The following is a 24,961-nucleotide window of genomic DNA, read 5'->3' as shown; positions in this document are numbered from 1 at the left end:
ATGACACAACCAATCGATCATAATTCGAGTTATCTGCAATAAGCTGGCATTCATGTACATTTCCCAAGAGTAACTGAGAACAACTGAAGATTCTTATCCGGTTCTAATTACAAAAACATAAATCATTTTCCAACTCTAAAAAAACCATATCTCCAGCAGTGTTCACAATGGCAGCAAGTATTATCTTATCAACCACATATTTTGCCTCCACATCAAGAAAACCAACTCCACTGCTCTCTTTGACAACCCACTGTCAGCATCCTTAGCAACACTATTCAGATTCCATAACCAATTTTCAGTCAGGCAATTAATCGAACACATTATATGTTTCATCAATCAGTCTGAATAAAAGCATAGACACTAAACTAAATACTAACTCTTGAGTCATTATAGACCAATTCCATTGCTATCTTTACATACCAACCCACTATTGGCATACTTAACATCATTCAGATTCCAAAACCAATTTTCAGTCAGGCATTTAATCAAACACATTATATGTTTTTCATCAACCAATCTAAATTAAATATTATGAGCATAAATTCTCTGGAAACAAGGCCATTGTTGGGTTATAGAGGGAGAGAGAGATATTAACATGGACATGAGTTTCGGAGTCCATGTATCTAACACCAATTTCAAGTTCTCTTACCTAAGCTTGTTGGTTAGTTGGTTAAAACTCTATCCCACATCGCGAAGAAAAATCAAACACAAGCCAACAACTTTCTGATATAATGCAAGTAGCTAGAAATACATAAAATCACGGAGTCGTGTGGTGAGCACAAAGCGAACTATTCTTTCGCCTTTTACTAAAGAATACCGTGCGCTCGCCACTCAAAGCGACATACGCCTATTTTTGGAGGGGACTTTTTAGGAAGTCTCCCGTTAATTCTTAGTCTAAAATTAAATTTGTTAACATGATTTTTTATTTTGGCTGTTTTGAATGATTTATTATTTATGAAAGTTCACAATGTCAATTTATTATTTATAGGGCGAATCAGACAGCCTTGGGATTCGAGTCATTCATTTTTTAATTTTGAATTTTGAGTTTTATTTAATATAAAATGTTAAAAACTTATTTTTGAATTTTTAAAATTATTTCTATCCCTTAAAAATAAAATTATATAAAAATAATATATCTTTTATATTTTTATTTTTTTTACTAAATTAATTTTTAAGGGTATTTGTTTTTGTTCAGTCTGGGATCGGACTGAACCGTGCTGTTGGGCTCGTGAAGAGTCGCTACGGGTCACGTTTTGATAATCTGAACCGTTCAATATGTAGAAATCAAAAAATCACGTTTTGATAATCTGAACCGTTCAATATGTAGAAATCAAAAAATCACGTTGATCGGATATCGATAGCTAAGTGATCAAAGCAGTTTTTTGTCAACCGTTAATTTGTTCACCGTCTAATTTTTTTTAATACAAAACTAATTTGATCATATAGCTATCGATATCCGATCAACGTAATTTTTTATAGGCATATAGTACTCGACGAGTTCTACACATTGAACAGTTCAGATTATCAAAACGGGACCCATGATGGGCCTCCACGAGCCCAACAGCACGGATCCCAGAGCCATACCCATTTTTAATGTATTTGGATGATATGATTATGTAAAATGAAATAAAAAGATATAATTATTTTTTATAGTTGGATAAAAGAAACAAAAATTTTAAAAAGCCTAATCTTTTCTAATATCATATTACCTATGGTATTATTCAATTTTTCATTTTATTTTTATTTAATCCTTTATACAAGTACTAAAATTATCTAGAGTTTAGTATCATCTATTCGGTAGGACTCACATATTTCTCTCCCTCAATCACTTTCTCTTTATCCTGCAATCAAACACCAGACTAACAATTCAATAATTCCCATATATTCTCATTCTCTCCACTTTTATTCTCACCATTAGTGAGAATCAAATATGCCCTTAAATTAATAGGACTTGACAGAGAAACATGATCGTAAGTAAGTCCATTTTTTTAAGGTTTGAATTCAACTTGGGTTGAGGTTGAGCATAAAGGACTGAGATTGTGCTTGAGTTCAGCTCAAGCACAAAGAAATTAGTTGCCATTGGGCTTTAATTCATGTGTAACGACACTGCTCTACAACTCTGTCCACAACTTTCAGGACCAAAGAGAGAGAGAACAAATACTACACACCCAAAAAAATTTCCTATAAAAAAGCAATCTTATGATTGGCATTAATTGCAAGTGTGAATCCACAACAAAGAAATATATTACAACACACATCAACGAGAACAATTGAGACTAATAACTTCAGACTTCAATGAGAACAATTGAGTGGAGAGAGAGAGAGAGGGGTGAATGACAATAGCTATGAAGAGTCATTCATACCAAATCCTTTTGTCATGCAGTCTAAAGAACACAAATCATCACAAATACAAACATAGTTATAGATGTTCATCATAATTGCAATCAATTTACTATTTTTCTTGTCTTTCCAAGGTCCCATATACCTTTTCCCATTTGAAAACAAAAAAATTCAAAATCTCAGCTGTATTCATTCTGATCTCTGTTTGTCAATGTCAACAAAGTCCTACAAAAAAAAATGGAAAAAATATAAAAAAAAAACAAGAAATAAATAATTGAACCCATGTTCTCAACTGAGCATGTTGCTTGTTTATGGAATGTCACAATAATGTTGAAAACTCTATCCCACATCATGAAGATTAAGAAAACACAAGATACCAGAATTTAAATAAATTGCAAGTAGACTGCAGTGCTAAAATCACGGAGCTGTGTGGTGAGCACAGAGCGAACTATTCTTTCGCCTTTTACTAAAGAATACCGTGTGCGCATCACTTTATAGCAGCATACGCCTATTTTTGGAGGGGACTTTCCAAAAGTCTCCCTGCAATTACTAGTCTGAAATTTTCACTAAAAGGGCTGCTCAGTGGTATTTTGGGCGAGGGGGTGTTTTTTTGTTGGTTTCTCAGAGATTCAATGGTAGAAAACAAAATAAAAAAATAAATTTTAAAGTCAAGTAGAAATGAAAGTAACTAAAATTTAGTAGAAAGTGAAAGTAAAAAAATATATATAAATATGTATTTTTAAGAGGAAAATTTTGTAAGAAAAAATTTAGAAGTTCAGTTATAGATAAATTATAAATTTACTAGTGTATTTTTATGTATTTTTATAAGAAATTAAAAATTAGTTATAATGTTAATATGAGTTGTATAAGAAAATTAATTTTTTTTACTTTTCACAAGAAGTTAATTTTTCTTTTCCTTTTTCCCTCACTTTCTATCTTTTTCATTTTAAACAAATTATTTTTTCCAACTTTCTCTTTTTAACTCTTAAGAATAAAGTTCTCTCTAACTTTCTGCATCCTTCTCTATTATTTTCTCTTTTGTTCTAGGAACCAATCAACTTAGACTACTAATTGTGAGCCTGTGTTGGTTAATTTTCTTGTGAATTAGTATGGTAATTTTTAGTTTTTTTGTAAAAAAAATATAAAAAGGCTTAAATTTGTTATAAAATTAGTGAGTATTTATAATTAGAATTTTTATTTTTTTTGTAAAAATTTCATCCTAATGAAATCCATATGAGAATATATATTCTTTTCTTTTCTTTTCTACTTTTTCTACCATTTTTTTTTTATCATTTATTTCTTTCTAATCAAGGGAAATCTTAGTGTTTTTAAAACTTTTCTATTTTTGGAGCGTTAGTTAGGAAATTAGTTTATTGGGGTTTTTTAGAACGGTCAGAGTTTGTTTTGGTTTTGGAGGATTAATTAGGTAAGTTTATTGATTTTTTTTAGAGTGGTTAAAGTTTTATTTTTTGACCCATGCCCAAGTGATAATGGAGAGGGAATACTCAAGGTATCGGAATAATTTAGAGAGCACTTGGAATAATGGAGAGGGCTTTGGTGTCAGGCTATCAAAGAGATATTTGCCTTCATTGTTAATTTAACATACCAGTTGTTGACTATTGTTGACATTTTAAATATTAGAAATGTGATTTAAGCGTGTCAGTAAGAATCTAAAAAGTCTTTACAAATAATGTGTTAATTTTTATTAAGTGATTGTGTTAAGATTCTCTCAAACTCAATGAAGAAGACTTTTTGTGCTATGTTGAAAAGATGAATCAAAATTTTAACTCAAATTTGTAACAGAATGAGAGAGAGAGAGAGATTGGGTAGAAATTGCAATTGATTAACTAAATAAACAATTACAAAATGTTGCCTTTAGTAAGGACAATTTTGAAACTTCTAAACCGACCAGGTTTAAAATTACAAGGCTAATAAGTACAGTGCACAAAAGTAAAGTGCAGAAATTTAAAGATAAATGAAATTGACAAAGACATAGAGTCTAGATTTGGTCGAGGTCTCTTCAATCTTTGCTTCCATCTATGTATAGCCTTCTCTTAGCGCTTTCGGAGCAGTTGGGCCGTCTATTTATAGCCTTCTTTTGGCGCTTTCGGAGTAGTTAGGCCGTTCTCTCACTATGATTTTCTTTCTTTTCGCTACTTCTTAGGGCCATAATCATTTCTTGTGCGTGTTTAACTGCTAGCAACTGCTCTTTATTAACTCATTCACCTGCTTCTTACATGCCGCTTATAACTTGTCAGTTAAAGATTTGTATTCGCAGCTCACGTGAACACCTTCGAAAGTAGGACTTTTCGGTATTTAAATACCCTTTACTTGCCATGTGTCACCTTCGCGTTGGATGGTTTAAATAACACTATGCTTGGTTATCATTTTGCAAAAATACTTTTCAGAAAATTTTACTTTTTTATTTTTCGTGTTTTTACTGAATTTTTTTAATATTTTGAGCAATTTTTTTAATTTTTAAACATACCTAAATAAAGTAAAAAAAAAAATTGGAAAAAACCTTTTAAAAATTCACTAAATACAAAAAATACAAAAAAAAATACGAGAATTCAGTATATTTTTTATATTTTTATGTATTTATTAATTTTTGAAAATATTTTTTCTCAAATTTTTTACTTTTTAGATACATCTAAGTAAGGTGCATCTAAAAAAGTAAAAAAAATGTTTAAAATTTTAAAAATATTCACTAAAAATAAAAAAACACGAAAACCAAAAAACTTAATTCAAAAAACTCAAACCAAACACACTGATTAATGTTATTTTTGTCAAAAAAATTTGCATTTTTAACAATAGATTGGTTTTTTGCCAAAGGAATAGTTGAGTTTGGTGTTGGAGAATAGTTGAAGTCAAGCTCCTAAGACTCAAGCTTAATTTGAGTCAATCTAGTTATGTAAATGAATAGACTTAAGTGTATCAAGTACTTGAGAGATTCAAGTTAAACTTGAGCCGACCTAATTATATAAATGAATAGACTCAAAGTGCACCAAGTATTTGAGAGACACCAGTTTAACTTGAGTCAATCCAGTTATATCTATATAATAAGGAAGCTCAGATTTTTATTTTGATGGGACTTTTGTCCCTCTGTCAATACATGGACCGTTAGATTGAATTCAATCCAATGGTTCACAATGTCTAATCACATTATAGTTTCTCTCTCTCTCTCTCACACACACTCCTCTCAAATTTTCAACGCTCTCTTTCAAATTTTGAACACAGACGTCTCTCTCTCTCTTTCTCTCTCTCTCTCTCTCTACATTACTCTCTTCATCTTCTCTATTTCTCTATTCCTCTGAATCGCCCCAAGCCCCAACAAACCCATCTCAATCCCTCTCTCTACATTACTCTCTTCATCTTCTCTCTTCATCCATTCCTTTGAACCACCCCCAACAAACCCATCTCAATCCCTTTGAACCGCCCCAAAATTCTTTAACTTCGCCGCTGGCCGAATCCGAGCTCTACAACTGGCGTGGCTCCAATGCAGAGGTAAAGAATTTCTCTCCATCATCCGAAGACCAAAGTCAGATGTGTGAACCCTCCTCCAAATCCACAGAGGTAAAGAATTTTTCTTTGTTGTTTAATCATATATAAATTATTGATTTTCTTTGTTGTTTTCTCTCATATTAATCAACAAATCAGACATTTTTGGAGATTAATCTAGATAGCTTTTGAGGGATTAATCTATACAATTTTTTGTATCAAAATGGGACAATTTTTTGGGGATTAATCTAGACATTTTTTTGTTTTGGTTGGGAAGGTTTGTTTTGGTTGCTTATTTTGCCATTATTATTATTATTTTTTTTTGGTCTGTTTTACCATATTAATCTAGACAACTCTGTTTTTTTATTTCTGTTTTGGGTCAGACAATTTTTAAACCCTTAGTGTGTTGTCATTTTTTTTTTTCATCTTATTTTTTGTTCATCTTTTTCATCTTATAGAATGACCCAATAAGTCATGTATTGCAAGTGTTTGATAGAATGACCCAATAAGTTTTCTTTATTTTGATTTTGGGAAATATATATAGGCACACAACTAGAACCCATTTCTTAAACAACCAATCATGTTTTTTTGTTTTGTTTTTTTATTTTTTGGTGTGAGTTTACTAGACTCAAATCAATTACGATCATTACACATGTGTTTGATAGAATGACCCAATAAGTCATGTATTGCAAGTCTTTGATAGAATGACCCAGTAAGTCATATTAAATTTATATACACCCCAAAAACTTTTTAACGATATGCATCCAAAGTTATAATCGCATTAGTTCATAATCTTAAAAAAATATCATAAATCCTCATAACTAAGGCCACTTAAATTTATAATTAAACATCACAAAATTTTATAACCAAAACCACCATGGGTTATAACCATAAACACTACAAAGTTCATCATAAATTTGAACATCACAAAATCTTATAACTAAGTTCCACAAATCATTAGAATTCTGGTGCATGTTACACATTTTTTCAATGTTTATTTTATAACCAAAACCACCATGTGTATCAAAGAATTTTTCAATGTTTGATAACCATTCTACTAAAATGTTCGATAACCACACTTTATTAATAAAATGTTCTGATTGTTGATTTTATCAAACATTTTATGAAACTTTTTATCAAACATTTTATCAAACTTTTTCACTGTGAGTATTGTTTTTCTTTAATTTTTTAGATGCATATAGGATTTTGGGTATACTTTTATGGGTTTTGTTGATTTTTCTTATTCATACATATTATCTATTTATATATACACACATATATATGAAGAGTTGGATGGGTTCCACGAAACCCATTTACTTTGATTTAGTAGGAATTTGTAGGACTATTGTATTGAGTTACTCTATTGAATGGTTGTTGTGCCATTACTATTGTTTGGTTGTCACAAAAATGTTTGATAACCATTCTATCTTCCTTGCTTATTAAGTGTTTGATAAAATGTTTCGATGGAATTTACACACACACAAATTGACTTTAACACACACCACACACATTGGTAATTTTCATCATAAAAATTTGTAACTATCTTATGATGTGCATCCTTTTTTTTTTGACAAATAAACCAACTTTATTAATATGATGTGCATCCTTTTAAGAGTGGAGATTATTAATTTCCCCTAATATATGAGAAATCAATATTTAGCCAAAAGAATGCATTAAAAAATATATATATATTCAAAGAATAAGATTGGTTTGTTGGGTGCTCTATTTTGCAAAGTAAAGGTAATACTCTCATCTATTTCTTAATAGATTATTGTGTGTATATATATTGATTAAATTTTTTTTTTGTTTTTTTCTTTGAAGCCATAGAGACCATCAATTGATCATTAGTGGAATAGAGAAAGAACGATTTCCAAAATCAAACTGTGAGTATTGTTTTTCTTTAATTTTCTAGATGCATGTAGGATTTTGGGTATACTTTTATGGGTTTTGTTGATTTTTCTTATTCATATATATTATCTATGTATATATACACACAAATATATGAAGAGTTGGTTGGGTTCCACGAAACCTATTTACTTTGATTTAGTAGGAATTTGTGGGACTATTATATTGAGTTAGTCTATTGAATGGTTGTTGTGCCATTACTATCGTTTGGTTGTTACTAAAATATTCGATAACCATTCTATCTTCTTTACTTATTAAGTGTTTGATAAAATGTTTCAATGGAATTTACACACACACAAATTAACTTTAACACACACCACAAACATTGGTAATTTTCATCCTAAAAATTCATAACCATCCTATGATGTGCATCCTTTTTTCTTTTCTTTTTTTGACAAATAAACCAACTTTATTAATATGATGTGCATCCTTTTAAGAGTGAACATTATTAATTTCCCCTAATATATGAGAAATCAATATTTAGCTAAGAGAATGCATTAAAAATATATATATATATATATATATTCAAAGAACAAGATTGAAACCTTAAACAAATAAATTATGGGTTTGTTGGGTGCTCTGTTCAGCAAAGTAAAGGTAATACTCTCATTTCTTTCTTAATAGATTATTGTGTGTATATATATTGATTACAATTTTTTTTTTCCTTTGAAGCCATAGAGACCATCAATTGATCATTAGTGGAATAGAGAAAGAACGATTCCCAAAATCAAACTGTGAGTATTGTTTTTCTTTAATTTTCTAGATGCATGTAGGATTTTGGGTGTACTTTTATGGGTTTTGTTGATTTTATAACCAAACATTGGTAATTTTCATCATAAAAATTCATAACTATCTTATGATGTGCATCATTTTTTTTTTTGGCAAATAAACAAATTTTATTAATATGATGTGCATCCTTTTAAGAGTGGATATTATTAATTTCCCCTAATATATGAGAAATCAATATTTAGCCAAGAGAATGCATTAAAAAAAAATTCAAAGAACAAGATTGAAACCTTAAACAAATAAATTATGGGCCAAAATTAAAAAAATAAATTATACAAAAACAAATCAAACCTGAACTTAGGCTTTTTGTACAAGAAAAGCAATTGTCAAAATTGACTTGACCTACTTTGGTCAATTTGATAGAAATAAAGTCATTCTCATTCATTTTTTATTTTCGCAATCTCATTGATCAGAAGTACCATATGTATATACTTTTATGGCATTCGAAGAATATTCAATAATTTTTCAAGTTTGATTTAATTATTTAATGTTACAAGTCTATTGGACGAATTAATTTTTTTGCACAAATTTCTTTTCCCTTTCCTTATTGCGATTTAAAATTTCTTTTCCAATTGTCAGTACTGAATTTATCTGTGAATAAAATCAGTAATAAACTTATCTTTTCCCTACAAATTTGGGTACTCTATTTTTTGTCATCCCATCATCCCCACCATCACCAACAAAGCTCTCACTCTCTGTCAAATCAAATGGGGGTTAAAAGGAAGAAATTGGTTTCATGTTAATACGCATTTTTATTTCATGTTAGTCAAATGGGTTGAGGATTGTTAACATTAAATGGGTTAATGTGAACATTAAGGTTAACCTGACTGTTAACATTAAGCCGAAAATAATATAGATGGTCATATTTTTTACTCATAGTTTCTAATTAGACAAAATATTTTTGGTATTTATTGAATACTTTTGTATTTACTTAAGCTTTATCTAGAACATTATTTAGTGGTGATTTGCAGAATGATGATGAGTTGTGGTGCACAGCGGATGTGAACAGTGGTTTTGTTTTGGGATAATGTTCTTATACTTTTTATTATTATTATTATTATTTTGAGAAGTGCTCTTCTTGATTTTGAATTTGGCACTCCTTCATTTCTAAAAGATATATTTTGTTTATGGTGATTCTTTTGGATATATTTATTTATTTATTGTTACTTTTTTCAATTGTTTTTGGTATTGGTATATATCTAGGAATGTTTCAGTTGCAGTAAGAGTGCTTCAAAGTTGAAAATCACTTCCAATTTACTTGCTTTATTTACATTTATGGTAATTTGTGTATGAAGCATTGTGTTTGTGGTCCTATATATCCGAATCATTTCTTTAAATTTGCTTAATAGGTTCATATTAGAGAGCTTGAGGAAGAAGTGAAACTTCTTAACAACCTTTCGCTTCTGAACATTGTGGTAAGTATCTGATTTGCATTTTTACTAAAGCATTTTAATGTTTCCTTTTGTTGGTCATCCTTTAGAAAACAATTCAAATATCTTTCTGCGCCTATCCATAAATTCTTCAAAAGGTAAGGTATAACTTCTAATTTCTGGTTGTAATAATAACATTCTAATGATTTGAGCACATGCAAGTTTGTTCAAATATAAGTGATGATCCTCACCACCATACATAGAACTTTAAACTGAAATCAAAGTCTAATTTTTCAAGGCAATTAAAATTCATTGGGGTTTCTGTTTTATAATTTGTTGTGGTATTGCTTTGTTTCCACTTAAAATCTATTGGAGTTGGTCTGGTTTCCTTTGCTTATATAGAGTTATGAGCCATTATATTGGTTTTCATTTTTCTGGATAATTAATTATTTTCTTTTATCCACCAATGTCGATAGCTATTATGGGCAGTTTGGAAGTTGATTTCAATAATTTTTTACTTCCATGATTCTTTGATTTTGAAGACCAACACATGCTCTACATAGTTGATTTGTGGAGATTCTCTCTCTCTCTCTCTCTCTCTCTCTCTCTCTCTTAAGATTTATATTTAATGGGTTCAATAACTTTTTCGTGGTGAGCACCCAAACTTAGATTTTTAGATATATTTTTCATGTGAATGGGTTGTTATTTCGTGCTTTTATTGGTATATTAGTACGGGATTTTGGGATTTTTAGTACCATTGTACACAAAGAGGTTTTCATTTGAACCTTTCTCACCTTTGTTTTTTCCCCCTAATATTTAATGTACATCTGTAATCTCATCATACATCACCAGTTGAGCCCACGTGTGTTTGGATTTTGTTTTAGGCTGAAGATTCATAATGGAATGATTCCCACTCACTCCCACCCTTTATCTCAATTTTGGTTTTTTTAATTGGCACAAATGTATTCAATTTCCATGGAATTCGAAACTTTACCAATGGAAGCAATTTAAAGTTGAGGCATGAGTTATAGATATAAAAGGTAAATTCATGACTTAATTTGTCTTATACTTATAGAAGTTGAGTTGGAGTTTTTATTTACTAAGATTTCAAATTCATGATTAATGATTAATTTCAAGTTTTTATTCAAATTCAAATTCATGACTTAATTTCAAGTTTTTATTTACTTACAGAAGTTGTGTTAATGATTAATATCTGAAATTTTTTTTTCCAATTAATTGGTTTTGAATTTCATAACTTAATTATTTGGATTTGTAATATCATCCAGTTCAATTTTTGATTAATCTCATTAACAAACGTCTTCTTATTTACATAGAATCCTCTAATTGGTTGCTTAGAATTTCATCATTATTAGTTGGTTTAACAGAGAAGCCTTCTATTTGTTAGCATGCTTTCAATTTGATTTCCAAATTCTATTTTTTTTCATAGTGTAATGATTTAACTATGTTCATTGTGGAATCTAATCTCTATTTGTTCTTGGTATTATTGGTTGGTAGGTTATTGATATTGACATAAAACAGTGCATCTTTAGATTAAATTTTATATTATTAGTTTGGCATCTACATATGTGTGTGGTTTTGATTGATTGCTTGAATTAGATAGTTTGATTCTTGGTCTAAAGAAACTAACAAAATACATAGGAAAACAAAGTGCAATAGCTCATATCTTTGTCAGATTGATTCAATTCAGTTAAATTAATAGTATTGGGTAATAGTAAAATGAATATATATTGTCTTTTGGGTATAAATAGGACAGTTCCATGATTTCATTGTAAATTTTATCATTTTTACTTGAATAATCAAATGAAATTGGGAAGTTTGAACTAAAAAGTTTTGTGGATGGGGCTGTTTTGTTGAGTATTGCCCATTTGGGACATTTAATTTTGTTTTTGCATGTAATCTTTGTTCAAGTGATTTTGTATAGAGCTTCAATTTCAATAGAGTTGTTAATAGTTGTTGATTCACTTCCTCCCTCTCTCAACTAAATCTCAATTTGCTTTTTAATTTTTAATTTTTATACTGGTTTGGTTTTGGATTTAGTTTGTGTGGAATTCAAAATAGAAAATTGTTATTTTTTAAGTTGAGTTGAAGGTGTGAGATGTTGTGGTGATGACTGAAATTTGGTTTTGGAGTACTTGCCACCACTGACTGAATTTCATCATAACTTTTCTAACATTTTATACTACTAATTTAGTTTCATTTGTGGGTTTTTTTAATTACATTTTTTTAAACTTAAACACAAAATCATATTTGAACTATTATTTTTTTCCAAGTGGATTTGGCATAATTGGTAGTATTGCCCTCTTTCCTAAATTGTGGAATTTAAGTTTTTATCATTGATCGTTAAATTGTAATTTGTGAACTTTATCATTTCTTCTTCCAAAATTTTCTTTGTTAACATCTAGGCGATGACACTGGATGTTCAGTTCAAATATCAGTTCAATTTTTAATTTGTAGTTCCTAATGTGCCATTATGGAGCAACAAGAAGATTTCAAAAAAATTATGGAGTAACAACCATTTGGGTGCTTTTTGAATGGCTAAGTTCTCTCTCTCTCTCTCTCTCTCTCTCTCTCTCTCATGTAACATTAGCCACCGAAATTGAAGTTGGGTTGATGTTTATAAGTTTGATACAGAGGAATTAACGATGTTGACATGCCCAATAGCCACTGCACCCACTTAGTCTTTCCCCTTTGTCGGTATGTAAGCACTACTTCCTCAAATGGCTCTTCTTAAAACACCACTCTCCACTCCTCTTTAAAATTCTCTTATTTATTTATTTTTTATTCCCTTCTATTGTTCATTTTCATCACTTGAGTTACAGGCTGTTAGGTGATGGGATATACAAGTGGGTGACATGGATTGCACAATTGGGAGACAACGCGTATCTAACGTAAAAAGCCTTTTCTTTTTACTATCATTCCTTCTTTAAATACTGTAAATGCATACACATATGTATGCGTATAATGTAATGGATAGGATGAATTTATTTAACGTGAAAAGATCTAATGGTTCCATTTGAAAGATATTTGTTTGTGAGACTATAGTTCCCTTTGAAAGATCAACTGGACTTGCAAATGGATCTTTTGATATTTTTCAAGCATCATGCATTTATGGTGGTGTGCTACTGGCAATAAGAAATAATCAGATCTAAAATGCATATAGAGATGTTGAACCAAGTTTAAAGTGGGACTACACTTGAGGCTATACATATAGAATGCATGGTTATTTATTTTTTGGTTTCAAATTAATTCATGAACTATATTTATTAAGTAAATCTCTCTTGATTTCATATTGTAATTACAAAGTAAAAGGAAAAGGGAATTAAAAATAAAGAATTATTAATATGAAGAATTATTAAAAATGAAGAATTATGTGTATGCTGAAAGTTTCGTATACACTGTGACACGGAGTTTAACCTTGAATATGAAGAATTATTAATGGATTGAATAGATCATAACTACAATGTGGTGAATTTTTACCAGTATGGAAGCGCTACATTAGTTTGCCTTAACTTTTATTTTTCATTGGTCAAAAGTGTATTAACTTGAATGTAATTTTTTTTTTTTTTTAAAACTTGGAGTGCCGTAGGCACGGGTCATCCACTAGTATATATATATAGGGTATGGCTTCTGTCCAATCCGGGATCAGACACGACCGTGCTGTTGGGCCCGTGGGGACCCACCACGGGTCCCATTTTGATAATCTGAACCGTTTAATGTGTAAAACTCGTCGAGTGCTATATGCTTTTAAAAAATCACGTTGGTCAGATATCGAAAGCTATGTGATCAAAATAATTTTTTGTCAATCGTTAATTTGTTCACCGTCTAATTTTTTTAATACGAAACTGATTTGATCATATAGCTATCGATATTCGATCAACGTGATTTTTTACAGGCATATAGTAGTCGACGAGTTCTACACATTGAACGATTCAGATTATCAAAACGGGACCCGTGGTGGGCCCCCATGGGCCCAACAACACGGTCCAGTCCGATCCTGGACTGGACAGAAGCCATACGCATATATATATATATATATATATTCGAGCCAAACTTAAATCTCCTTAAATTAAACTTGATACGAGTCGAACATAAATTGTTCATAAATAATTAAATCATTTACTGTACTACTTAACGGGTGCCAATGAACCAAAGGGAATGGTAATAAATGTCATTGAACTTAATTTGTGTGCAACGACATTGGATTTTATAGGATTAATACAATGTCATTGAACCTAATACAATTACTTCTATCAAAATTGTTCATTTCATTGCAAATTTGCAGCTTTTAATTGGGGCTACAGACAATCTAGAAAGATTTTTACACATCACACGATATGATAAAAGCTAGGGGTGCAATTTAGGCAGATTCAATCCAAATAATCTGAATTCATGCAGCTTTTAATTGGAGCTACGGACAATCTGGAAAGATTTTTACACATCACACGATATGATAAAAGCTAGGGGTGCAACTTGGGCAGATTCAATCCAAATAATCTAAATTCAGTTCGAATTTTTTAGGGCTTGGATAAGATATTTTCAAATTAAGTACGGGCTTAGGCAAAAATTCAAAAATCCGAATTAAATTTGGGCGGGTTTGAGTAAAGACGTCAAACTACCTGAGCAACCCGAAACCCAAATTATATATATATATATAGATATATAAAAATATTAAATAAATATATATTTATATATATAAATTTTTAGTCATTACATGATATTAAAGTAATTTAAATTATTAAATCATATTGAGCCTATGTTTGGGAAGTTGGTTTTGGAGTTTTTTTGGCTAAAATAGTCACACACACACACACAAAAAAAAAAAAAAAAAAAAAAAAAAAAAAAAAAAGGCTTTTTAGCCCAATAAGACAAAACATCACATCCAACCCATAATCATTACATTCTTTCTCTAAAAAAAAAAAAAGAAGCCAAAAGTCCTTCCCAAACCTGGCTTTTGAGCCCTGGGCTAAAATAACCAAAAAGTCAAAAAGTCAAAAAGGCAACCCACATCTCAAACGAAGCTTGAATATGTATTATATATACAAATAATATAAAATCTTACATTTTTTTTTTAAAAAAATTGCACTCATAAATTGTAAGGACTATTGTAGCAGCATTTCTCTTATATAATATAAATTATTTGTTTTGATGATATTAATGATTTTCTATAATTAAAAAAAATGTAAATAAAATCAAATTTTAATAATTTAATAATATAGTTGCAAAAAAAAAATATGTTAGACTTATTTATTTTGATGATTTATTTAATTATGTTTTAATTTATTTGAAAGAGAAAAATAGAATCCAAAATTTATTTTGATGATTTATTTAATTATGTTTTAATTTATTTGAAAGAGAAAAATAGAATCAAAATTTATTTTGTCTCATTATTTCTCACCTAAACCTTTATCCTAAATGCTGTTAGAATGTATTTAATATTTAATTAAATAAAGAGTTCAAATAACCCAAAACAGAGGTTCAAACAATCCAGCACAGTAACAGTTCAAAATGTTCAAAAGGTTTAAGTAGAAAATATTCAAATTAGTAATGATGGAGTGAAATATATTCAAATTAGTAATGATGGAGTACAACGGCTATAAACAGCTATAAATTCAAATGAATACAACGGCTATAAATTGTTATAAACGACTATAAATTTAAATGAATACAACGGTTATATACGGCTATAAGTTTCATTATATATACCAAAGCCTCTAATGTAAACAAGTGACAAAAAATTAGAAAATATTCTTTAATCTATAATCACTCACATCTATTTTCTAAAAAATTCTTTGAGAAGTGTTCTTCAATTTTTGTTTACATCATCTCTCAGAAATTATACACTGAACCTTATAGCATTAAGCTCATCTTTCCTGTATGAGATTTACAAAAAAATCAAAGTTTCATTTTATATATTTATCTTTGAGAGATATTTATTGTAAGCTTTCTTTGAAAGCAAAAATACTATTTTATCTTGTAAAAGTGTTGCAAATACTGTGTTCTTGAAATCTTGAGAGTGATTGTGAATCACCTAAGATTTGCAAGAGTTTGGGCTTGTGAAGTCTATGTAAAATCCGTAGAGGATTGCTCCATTTGTAAAGAGGTTGTTAGCCCCCCTGTGAAGCTAGAAGATAGTGGAAAATCTCAAATGAAGCTTGAGGAGTGGATGTAGGCTTGGTTAAAGTCAAACCACTATAAATTTGTTTGTCTCCTCTTCCCTAATCTCTTTACTTTCCTACTACTACTACAGTTATCTAATATTCATGTGTTAATCATTAGATTTACCTTGTATGTTAGTTATACTTCATTGTTATTTTGCTTGATCATTTACTGCTAAGTTCATCATTATGCTTGTTAATAATTTGTTGTACTAATAGTTAATTTTATTGGGATATTATTAATTTTAATTTGTAGAAACCTAATTCACCCCCCTCTTAGATTGTTTTTTGGGTAACAAATTCATTTACAATTTGAGCAACTCAGACAATTTAGGTTTAATTTGGGTTGCGCTTAGACAGGGAATCTCGAGTTACAATTCGGACTTGGGAGGGTTTAGGTATGTCTCAGCACAACTTGAATTAAGCTTGAATAACTTCCCAACCCGACCGAACCTGTCTAAATTGCACCAGTAATAAAAACACCACTATGGCCCCGTTTGGTAGAGCTGTGGGAAAGTGATTATAGTTTATACCTTAACAGCTTATACCTTATAACTGTGAACATAAGTTGATTTTTGACTTATAAATTAAGCTTCTCCTCCCTCACTCAAAGAATAAGTTGATTTTTGACTTACAAAAAGCTATAAGCTGTATTGTTAAGCTAAACCAAACGCATCGAAATAGCTTGAATTAAACTAAAAACTGAAAAAAAAATTGAAAATAAGCCCTACAAAACAGGGCCTATATCTGCTAGTGGATGCTACAATAACCAAAAGTTATATGTTACTATGTGACATATAAAAGATAACATATCACATGATATGATATGATAAAACAAAAATGCTTCAGGGCTCGAATGTGTTGGCTCGAATGCCCCGAAAGCGTGGGTTCACACGGCATAACGCCCTTATCTCGCTCTCTATCCTTTTTCAGTGTTATAGCTCTCTCTCTCTCCTTTTTTAGTGTTATATCCAACTCTCTTCCTCATCTTGCTCTGTTCTTCATCGTTCTTCCTAATCATCTGCTCTTCCGGTTCATTTCCGAATCATTCGAGCGTATCACCTCCTCTCTTCTCCCAGACGACGCCGGAAAGTTCATCCTCACACCCGAATCGCAGGTAAACTGTGGATAACAAAACTAGGGTTAGGGTTTTGTATTTTGCCCCAATAATTTCAGTTAATCTGTGTACCAGAAAACTAGGTGTGATCACAATTTCAGTTAATTTTTCCCCAATTTGTTACAACTGCCGAATTGTGTGATCTGCTCTGTGAATTTATTTATTTATTTTTTGTTATACTGGAATCAGAGTCTTTGTGTTATACTGGAATCAGAATTCCTAGTTGATATAGAGCGTTTTTTGTCATTGAAGTTTGTTTTAATATTCAAGAATTTGTTTTGCCTTGTGATCTTATGTCATCATTCTGATTTTGTTTCTCAACTATTATATTGTACATAGTGGAATTATGTTTTTTTTTATTTTTATAATCAGTGTTGTGTATGCCCTTGCATTGACTTGGGATATTTTGTTGGAAGTTTGAATTTTTGACAATGTCCCTCCATAATAGTAACCACCACATTGGATATAGAACAGAACATTTGGAATTTTTTTATTTTTATTTTATTATAGTGCCACTTTAGCTTTGTTCTAGTGTTTATTATCTAACTTGTATAGCATTGCCTCATTTTGGCTTCTAACTTGTAGAACAGAACATTTTTGGAGATGAAAAATTGATTTCACAACATCAAACTAGAGCACAAGGTGAAAAAAAAAATCAGGCATAAACCAAATCGAACAAAATGATGTCAGGGCAAGGTTTTCTGAGATGATGATGGGGACGATGATGATGGGGACGTTACCTCGACAATCCATTCCAATAGTGGACCTCGTAAAGCTATCGAAACAGAAGAATTCAATCAGGGCAAGGCTTTCTGAGATGGAAAATGAAATACATGAGCATGGTAGAAGGCTTCAAAGGATGGACAACAATTTCAAGGCTATGATTTATGTGATTCTACTCTGTATCGTTTTGTACTTTATTATGTAATAATTTAAATGCTTGACTATTAGTTTTTGGGATATTTGATGAATGTAATTATGGATGTAATGGACATGTTGAATGTTAGGAGTTTAATTGAATGTGATGTTGTAATTTAATTATGGATGTAATGGTGGACATGTTTTAATTTTATTATGGATGTAATTGTACTGTTTGAATGTTAAGAGTTTAATTGAATGTGATGTTGTAATTTTATTATGGATGTAATGTAATGTTTGAATTAACTCATTTATGGATATATTTTGTTCAAAAGTTGGAGAAATGTTGAATTACAAAAACAGGTACCACTACTGCATGGATATAAAATAAAAATATGTGCATGATGTCTTTATATGCTTGAATAGACAAGTTTATATGATTATTGCTATTGTCTCACCAGAAGATTGCAATATGAACTCTGAAACAATGTTGAATTATTGGCCATGAACTCACCAGAAGAGGGAGGCTAATTTATTTTATCCTCAATGGTCCAATTATTCACAAAGTTTTCTACACAGACTCACATTCAAAATTTTGGCTGCAATATCTTTAAGCATTTCCTTCAACTATAGCAACAACAGAATGAGACATTCTATATCACGGCCACAACTAAGATACCAGGCATGCATGAACCATTCTATATGACAACATAAACCAGACCAGCAGAACAAATTCAACAATTTGTCCCATTCAACATCAATCTGGTCCATTTAATCATCAATCATCAATTTGTCCCATTTAATCATCAACATCAATCTGCCTCATTTAATCATCAACATAAACCATTCTATATCACAATATAATCATCAATCTGCCCCATTGAATCATGAACATCAATCTGTCTCATTTAATCATCAACATAAACCATTCTAGCAACAATATAATCATCAATCTGCCCCATTTAATCATGAACATCAATCTGCCCCATTTAATCATCAACATAAACCATTCTACCAACAATATAATCATCAATCTGCCCCATTTAATCATGAACATCAATCTGCCCCATTTAATCATCAACATAAACCAATCTATATCACAATATAAGCATCAATCTGCCCCATTTAATCAATCTGCCTCATTTAATCAATCTGCCTCATTTAATCACATTCAATCACAACATTGTTGAACATCAATCATAGTATTCTACAAACATACTCATCTCAGGAGCATTCCACAAAATTAGTATTGTCATTGTCCACACAGTTTGTTCAACATCATTCATAGTGTTCCACAAAAAAAAAAAAAAAAAATGAAGTACAACGTACTAATGCAAGTCTAAAAAAAAAATGGGACATTTGGATCCGCATCTACATTCAAGTCAACAAAATTTTCAGCGATTGTCGAACTTTGACTGTAGATGTTGTTCACCATTCCTGATTGAGCATGAGATGTGCCTCCAATATTGTCCACCGTTTGCATTGGATTAAACCGTGCTTATTCAATAAACAAGTACACTTTACAAATATTGTCCATTCAACATATATTTTAATTAAAACAATAACAAATATTTTACTTCAGACATTGAACACATACCGGTACATACATACTTTGTTGCGTGCCATCCATTCAAGGAAAATAGTAAGGTGCAGTTTGCGTCACCTTATGATCATAGTAACACAATGTCATTATACATTTCAGACATTAAAATAACAAACAACCAACAACATAAAAATTCAAATACATACCGGGTCGTGATAAGTATTGTATTGCACATCATCTGTAGAAGGAAAATTTAACTTCCGAGGCTGACATTGAGGAACCGTACGTCCCTATAGTAAGACACAGACACATTGGTGAATAAATTATGTTCAAAACATTCAGCAAATTCCATATGACACAGAAGAACAGGACTTACCTATGCTTTCGGAGGCCTTTTACTCTTTCCCTTCAACCGATTCACTATTTCATCCACTTTGCTAACCTTCCGTTTCGTACATGGGCGGCCTCTTCGGCGAGCAACCACTGGACTAAGCATCTTGCGAGACATGCTTGCTTTTGTAGTACTACGAGCAGACGGACTTTTCGGTGAACTATGAGAAGGTAGTGCATTACTAGTAGAAGGTGGCACATGACTCGCACTACTCGATTGATCTTTTCTCACTCTATCCTTTATTTCTATCAACCCAAGATCAAGCACTTCGTGTTTACCATTATCATTGGCAGCAATTTCTAAGATTTTATCTAACATCTTGTGGTATATATCATGCAACTTTGCATTAACAACAGCCCCGGCTTTAGTGTATGTGGTTGGAATGCATGTGTAGCCTCTTACGATATCTTTTCTCCATCATGATACAATGTATTTATCTAGAACATGATATATGCACCGCTCAAGTAGCACAGTAATTGCATGGGCACACATAATACCCTTAAACTCAAACCACCGACACATACATTGCATTTCACATTCACTTGCATTAAAGTATACAACAAATTCCACTGTCTTCATTTTCTCACCGACTAGAACAGCCTCCTTGACATGATAAGTACAAATTGCTCCCTCTTCTTTCACAAGATTAGCACGACAATACAATAATCGCTTCAATTCTACTTGCACTTCTTTAAATTTTGCATTCGTGTAGGCTGCACGAAATTGTTTCTCAAACTCATACATCGTTAGGCAATCATACAATTTGTTTCGAGATTTAAAGTCTGCTTTCATCTCTTTCTCAACCTTACTTCTTAAGGCATTATCATATTGTTCAACAAATTGCTTTAAAGTTGTCTTTAAGTTCACATAGCCATCAAAAAATGCATTCATACTCTCACTTCGTTGTGTAGTTGACATGCTAGCCCAAAAAACGTCCTTCGCATAGGCAGGAATCCACCTATGTCGCTCACTGTATAATACCCTGAACCAGTCATTATCATCCAGATTGAACTTTGCAATCATTGCTTGCTATTCTTCATCAAATTCATCTTTTGTAAAAGAATCATAAATTGCATTTTGCAAAGCAAACTTTATCGATTCATATTGGGCATATCCTCCCAATTTCTCCGGAATTTTCTTCATTATATGCCATAAGCACCAACGATGTCGAGCTTGTGGGAAGACAACTTCAATGGCATTTTGCATAGCTCTGCACTGGTCCGTTATTATAGCTTTTGGAGGAGCGTCTGACATGCAACTTAACCATTCTTTGAATAGCCACACAAATGTTTTAGTGTTCTCATTAGATAACAGCCCACAACCAAGCAAAATTGACTGCCCATGGTGATTAACTCCTACAAAAGGAGCAAATGGCATATCATATTTATTTGTGAGATAGGTTGTGTCAAATGAAACCACATCCCCAAATGCTTTATAAACTGCCCTACTCTTTGCATCCGCCCAAAACAAGTTTCGCATGCTACCATCTTCATCGAGGTCAATTGCAGAATAGAAGTTCGAATTTTGTTGTTGCATCCTATGAAAATAAAGTGCAATTGATTCGGCATCTCCTACTCCAAGCTTCAATCTTCTCATACTCTCAATATGATTCCTTGTATCTCGTTCGTCAAATGTTAATGCCTCATACCCCCCTGCTTCAACAACTATAGAATGAAAATTCTTAGCCACCCCTATCCCTGCTTCATCGTTTATTTCTAGTCTTCTCTTCACAGGAGTAACAATTCTCTTATTCATTGCAAAATGCCGTGAGTCATGTAACAACCCTCATACTGATTACTGATTAATGACTGATTGATCACCAGTTACTGTTAAACGGAACTGATAATGACTGATAACTGACCGATAATTGAACTGATTAAAAGTACTGAACTGACTGACTGAAACTGGAACTGAATTGACTGAGTATATGTTAGTTAATTGCATTCTATCTGTTTGATTGTCTGATTATCTGTTCATGTTTATATGTTTAAACTGCTATTTGAAGGCCTTATCGGCGGCCGAACTAGAAACCGATTGATGTTACGTGACCCTCATATTTAATGTGATTTTATGGTATAAGTATCTGAAAATTGATTAGGTATGATTAAATTAGATTAAAATAAGCCAATTGAAGAGTTGGACTTAATTACCGTTTTGCCATTGAGTGGGCCACTATCTCACACACATACTTGAGCCAAGAACAACATTTCCTCAGCCATTTTCCTTCTCATTGCCGACCAAGAGGGAAGAGAGGAGAGAGAGTGAGAGGAATTGAATTCTACCTTGGATTTTGCTTGGAGAATTGAAGGAATTGAAGTATAGATTGCATATTTGAGCTCCTAGTCTTCTAATTCAAGCTCTAGGTAAGGATCTTATCTTCTTATTGATGCTATTGAACTAGTTCTTGCATGGTTCATGCTTCATTGTAGAACTAAGTCATGATTTGGGTCATTAATGGTGAATTGAAGCTCATTTCTTGCATGCATGGTTGAATTAATGAGTTTTGAGTTGAATTCATGGTAAATGGTTACATGCATGTCCATGTTGTAAGAGTAGACCATGTTTCCATCTGATTTGAAAAGAAATGAGCTCATTTGAACAAGCTTTGAAGCTTTGATTTGGTTTAAATCCTTGCATGTTTGCATGTTCTTCATATTCTTGAAAATGGGTTTGAATATGGTTCTAATTGACTCACCTTTGGGGCTTGAATTCATGAATTGAGCTTTGAAACTTGTTATACATTGAATTTAATGATGTTTTCCAGAATTTGGGCCCAAGAGGTCGAGTTTGGAGTGGTTGAATGCTTGGTTTGAGCTTGGGAGGCAAATCTGGAAATTCCAGATTTGGCTTCCTCGCTCGAGCGAAGGATTCCCCGCTCGAGCGAGCACCTTTGTCCAGGGCTCCGCTCGAGCGACCATCGAGCGACCATCGCGCGTAAAATTTCAGCATCCAGTACTTTTACTGTTTTGCAGACCGCTCGAGCGAAGGATTCCTCGCTCGAGCGAAGCCTTTGATTTTGGACTTACGCTCGAGCGTAGAAAGTCTCGCTCGAGCGAAGCCCCTATTTTCAGCAAAGTTTGCGAAATGTTTTCTAAGTGTATTTTTGCATCCTCATCCCATCCTAGGCATTCTTAGGCCTAGTTTAAGGCACCTTGATGAGGATATCATTGTAGAACACACCAAGGCAAATTAGGGATTAAGTTATGAGATTTCCCAACTGTGTAGCTTAGTGTGTTCAACCTGTGAACTGTGTAGGGTTGGCAACTGGGGAGACACGCTCTAGCATACTGTAGCCCAGAACTCTGTGAGTAACAATTGTGTAAAGATATGTTCAACTGATTATCTTCTGAATACTGAACTGAACTGTTTACTGAACTGGTATTATTTACTGAATGAATGTATGCCCTTTATTTCTGAACTGTACTGTGGCATCCTTAGTATCTACGGTTTACTGTTACTGTTACTGTCACAGAGATCTCTGTCGGTTTCCTTGTGGAACCACTACTGTTTACTGACTGATGGCCATCATTACTGTTCGGTCTTTTAAGACCTACTGTTACTGTTATGCTAATGGATGTACCACATATGACTGTTTACTGTACTGAGCAACTGAATTACTGATTGAAATGAACTGTTTTCATTACTGTAAGGACATTCATTCTAAACCCCTTTACGCTTTATGTTATTCACTGGGCTTTAGCTCACTGCTCATATATATATGTAGGTGTACAGGCACCAGACCGCAGCTAGAGGCGTCAGGGTTACTCCAGTTTTGTCAAGCCAGCCTTTGTGCCTCACTGCGAGGTTCCGAGCCTACTGTTAAGGCTTAGGGGTGTTTTAGAATTTCCCCCTTTCTGTACTGTTTTACTGTTTTGTATAGACCGCACTGTTTTGTACAGACGGAATGTTTTCTGTACTGTTCTGTAGGGTTGAGTCCCTAGTTGAATGGATGTGAATATTGTGTATACTGTTCTGTACTGTTTATGTATAAATATGTGAAAAGCCTTTTTGCATACAGACTGTCACAGCTCAATGGACACTATTTATTTACTGTATTGGCTTCCGCCAGGCCCTGTACTCTGTTTTACTGTATTACTGTTCTGCAGGCCTTCGGTAATCTCGGATTACTGGCCGGTTACGGTACTAAACCCATAGGGCCGGGTTTGGGTCGTGACAGAGTGGTATCAGAGCGATACTTACCACGAGTTATACCGCACACACGTGTCCAAATGAGCTATAGGGGGTCCTAGAAAAAGTAATTAGGACATCTCATGAACATGATAAGTGTGTGGTTATGTTATGACTGAATGCATGCTAATGTGGTAAACTGTTAAACAAATGACTGTTTATGTCTGTTAAACAAATGACTGCTTATGTTTAAAACTGTTATAACTGCGTATAGTGAAATGGACAATGCAAATGAACCTGAGTCCTCATCTACCGAGGCAAGAATGGAAAGAATGGAAAGAATGATAGAACTGATAACTGCTAGACTTGAACAACAACAGAACCAACCGCCCCCACCTCCTCCTCATCCGGTACAGCCGGAACCTAATGCGAATGTGGATGATGGGGATATTATTGCTCTTACTTAGAAGTTCAGCAAAATGAAACCGCCATCCTTTCAGGGAGGCCTTGAACCGTTAAAAGCTGAAGCTTGGGTTCTGGAAACAGAGAAATTATTTGAAGTGTTTCCGTGCTCGGAAGCGAACAAGGTATTGTTAGCTACCTTCACCCTTCAAGAAGAAGCTAGAAGGTGGTGGATGTTGATTCGCGAAACAAATACTGTTATGACTTGGGCTCAGTTCAAGGAGTCCTTCTTTGAAAAGTACTTCCCTCAGTGTGTCAGGGATAGAAAAGTGACCGAATTTGAACAGCTGAAGCAGGGCACAATGTCCGTTGCAGAATATGAAACCAAATTTACTGAACTTGCCCGTTATGCACCGCACATGGTGGATACTGAGTATAAGAAGGCCA

General features: G+C 32.5%; 2 long non-coding RNA genes and 2 other non-coding genes across 11 annotated transcripts; all 4 read left to right on the top strand.

The window, feature by feature from the left end:
• The first annotated feature begins 763 nt into the window (after positions 1-763).
• Positions 764-878, top strand: LOC114323312 (U5 spliceosomal RNA). Its single transcript, XR_003651111.1, has one exon. It is a non-coding gene; the product is annotated as a U5 spliceosomal RNA (small nuclear RNA).
• Positions 879-2,762: 1,884 nt separating this feature from the next.
• Positions 2,763-2,880, top strand: LOC114323313 (U5 spliceosomal RNA). Its single transcript, XR_003651112.1, has one exon. It is a non-coding gene; the product is annotated as a U5 spliceosomal RNA (small nuclear RNA).
• A 2,645-nt stretch (positions 2,881-5,525) lies between these two features.
• Positions 5,526-12,941, top strand: LOC114323282 (uncharacterized). Of its 7 annotated transcripts, none has more exons than XR_003651085.2 (7): positions 5,526-5,913; positions 7,660-7,721; positions 8,416-8,477; positions 9,879-9,944; positions 10,784-10,939; positions 12,375-12,618; positions 12,740-12,941. It is a non-coding gene; the product is annotated as an uncharacterized LOC114323282 (long non-coding RNA). The 7 variants fall into 7 exon arrangements; XR_003651082.2 differs by having other exon boundaries at positions 5,528-5,913; positions 12,375-12,614; XR_003651083.2 differs by having other exon boundaries at positions 5,531-5,913; positions 12,375-12,459; positions 12,552-12,941.
• A 3,972-nt stretch (positions 12,942-16,913) lies between these two features.
• On the top strand, positions 16,914-18,267 carry LOC114284199 (uncharacterized). Of its 2 annotated transcripts, none has more exons than XR_014332815.1 (2): positions 16,914-17,192; positions 17,783-18,267. It is a non-coding gene; the product is annotated as an uncharacterized LOC114284199 (long non-coding RNA). The 2 variants fall into 2 exon arrangements; XR_014332822.1 differs by having other exon boundaries at positions 17,062-17,192; positions 17,778-18,267.
• The last annotated feature ends 6,694 nt before the right edge of the window (positions 18,268-24,961 follow it).

Source organism: Camellia sinensis, chromosome 1 (genome assembly GCF_055761805.1).
Source record: "Camellia sinensis isolate YWXY chromosome 1, ASM5576180v1, whole genome shotgun sequence".
Taxonomy (NCBI): domain Eukaryota; kingdom Viridiplantae; phylum Streptophyta; class Magnoliopsida; order Ericales; family Theaceae; genus Camellia; species Camellia sinensis.
This window is presented reverse-complemented; position numbering and strand designations above follow the sequence as displayed.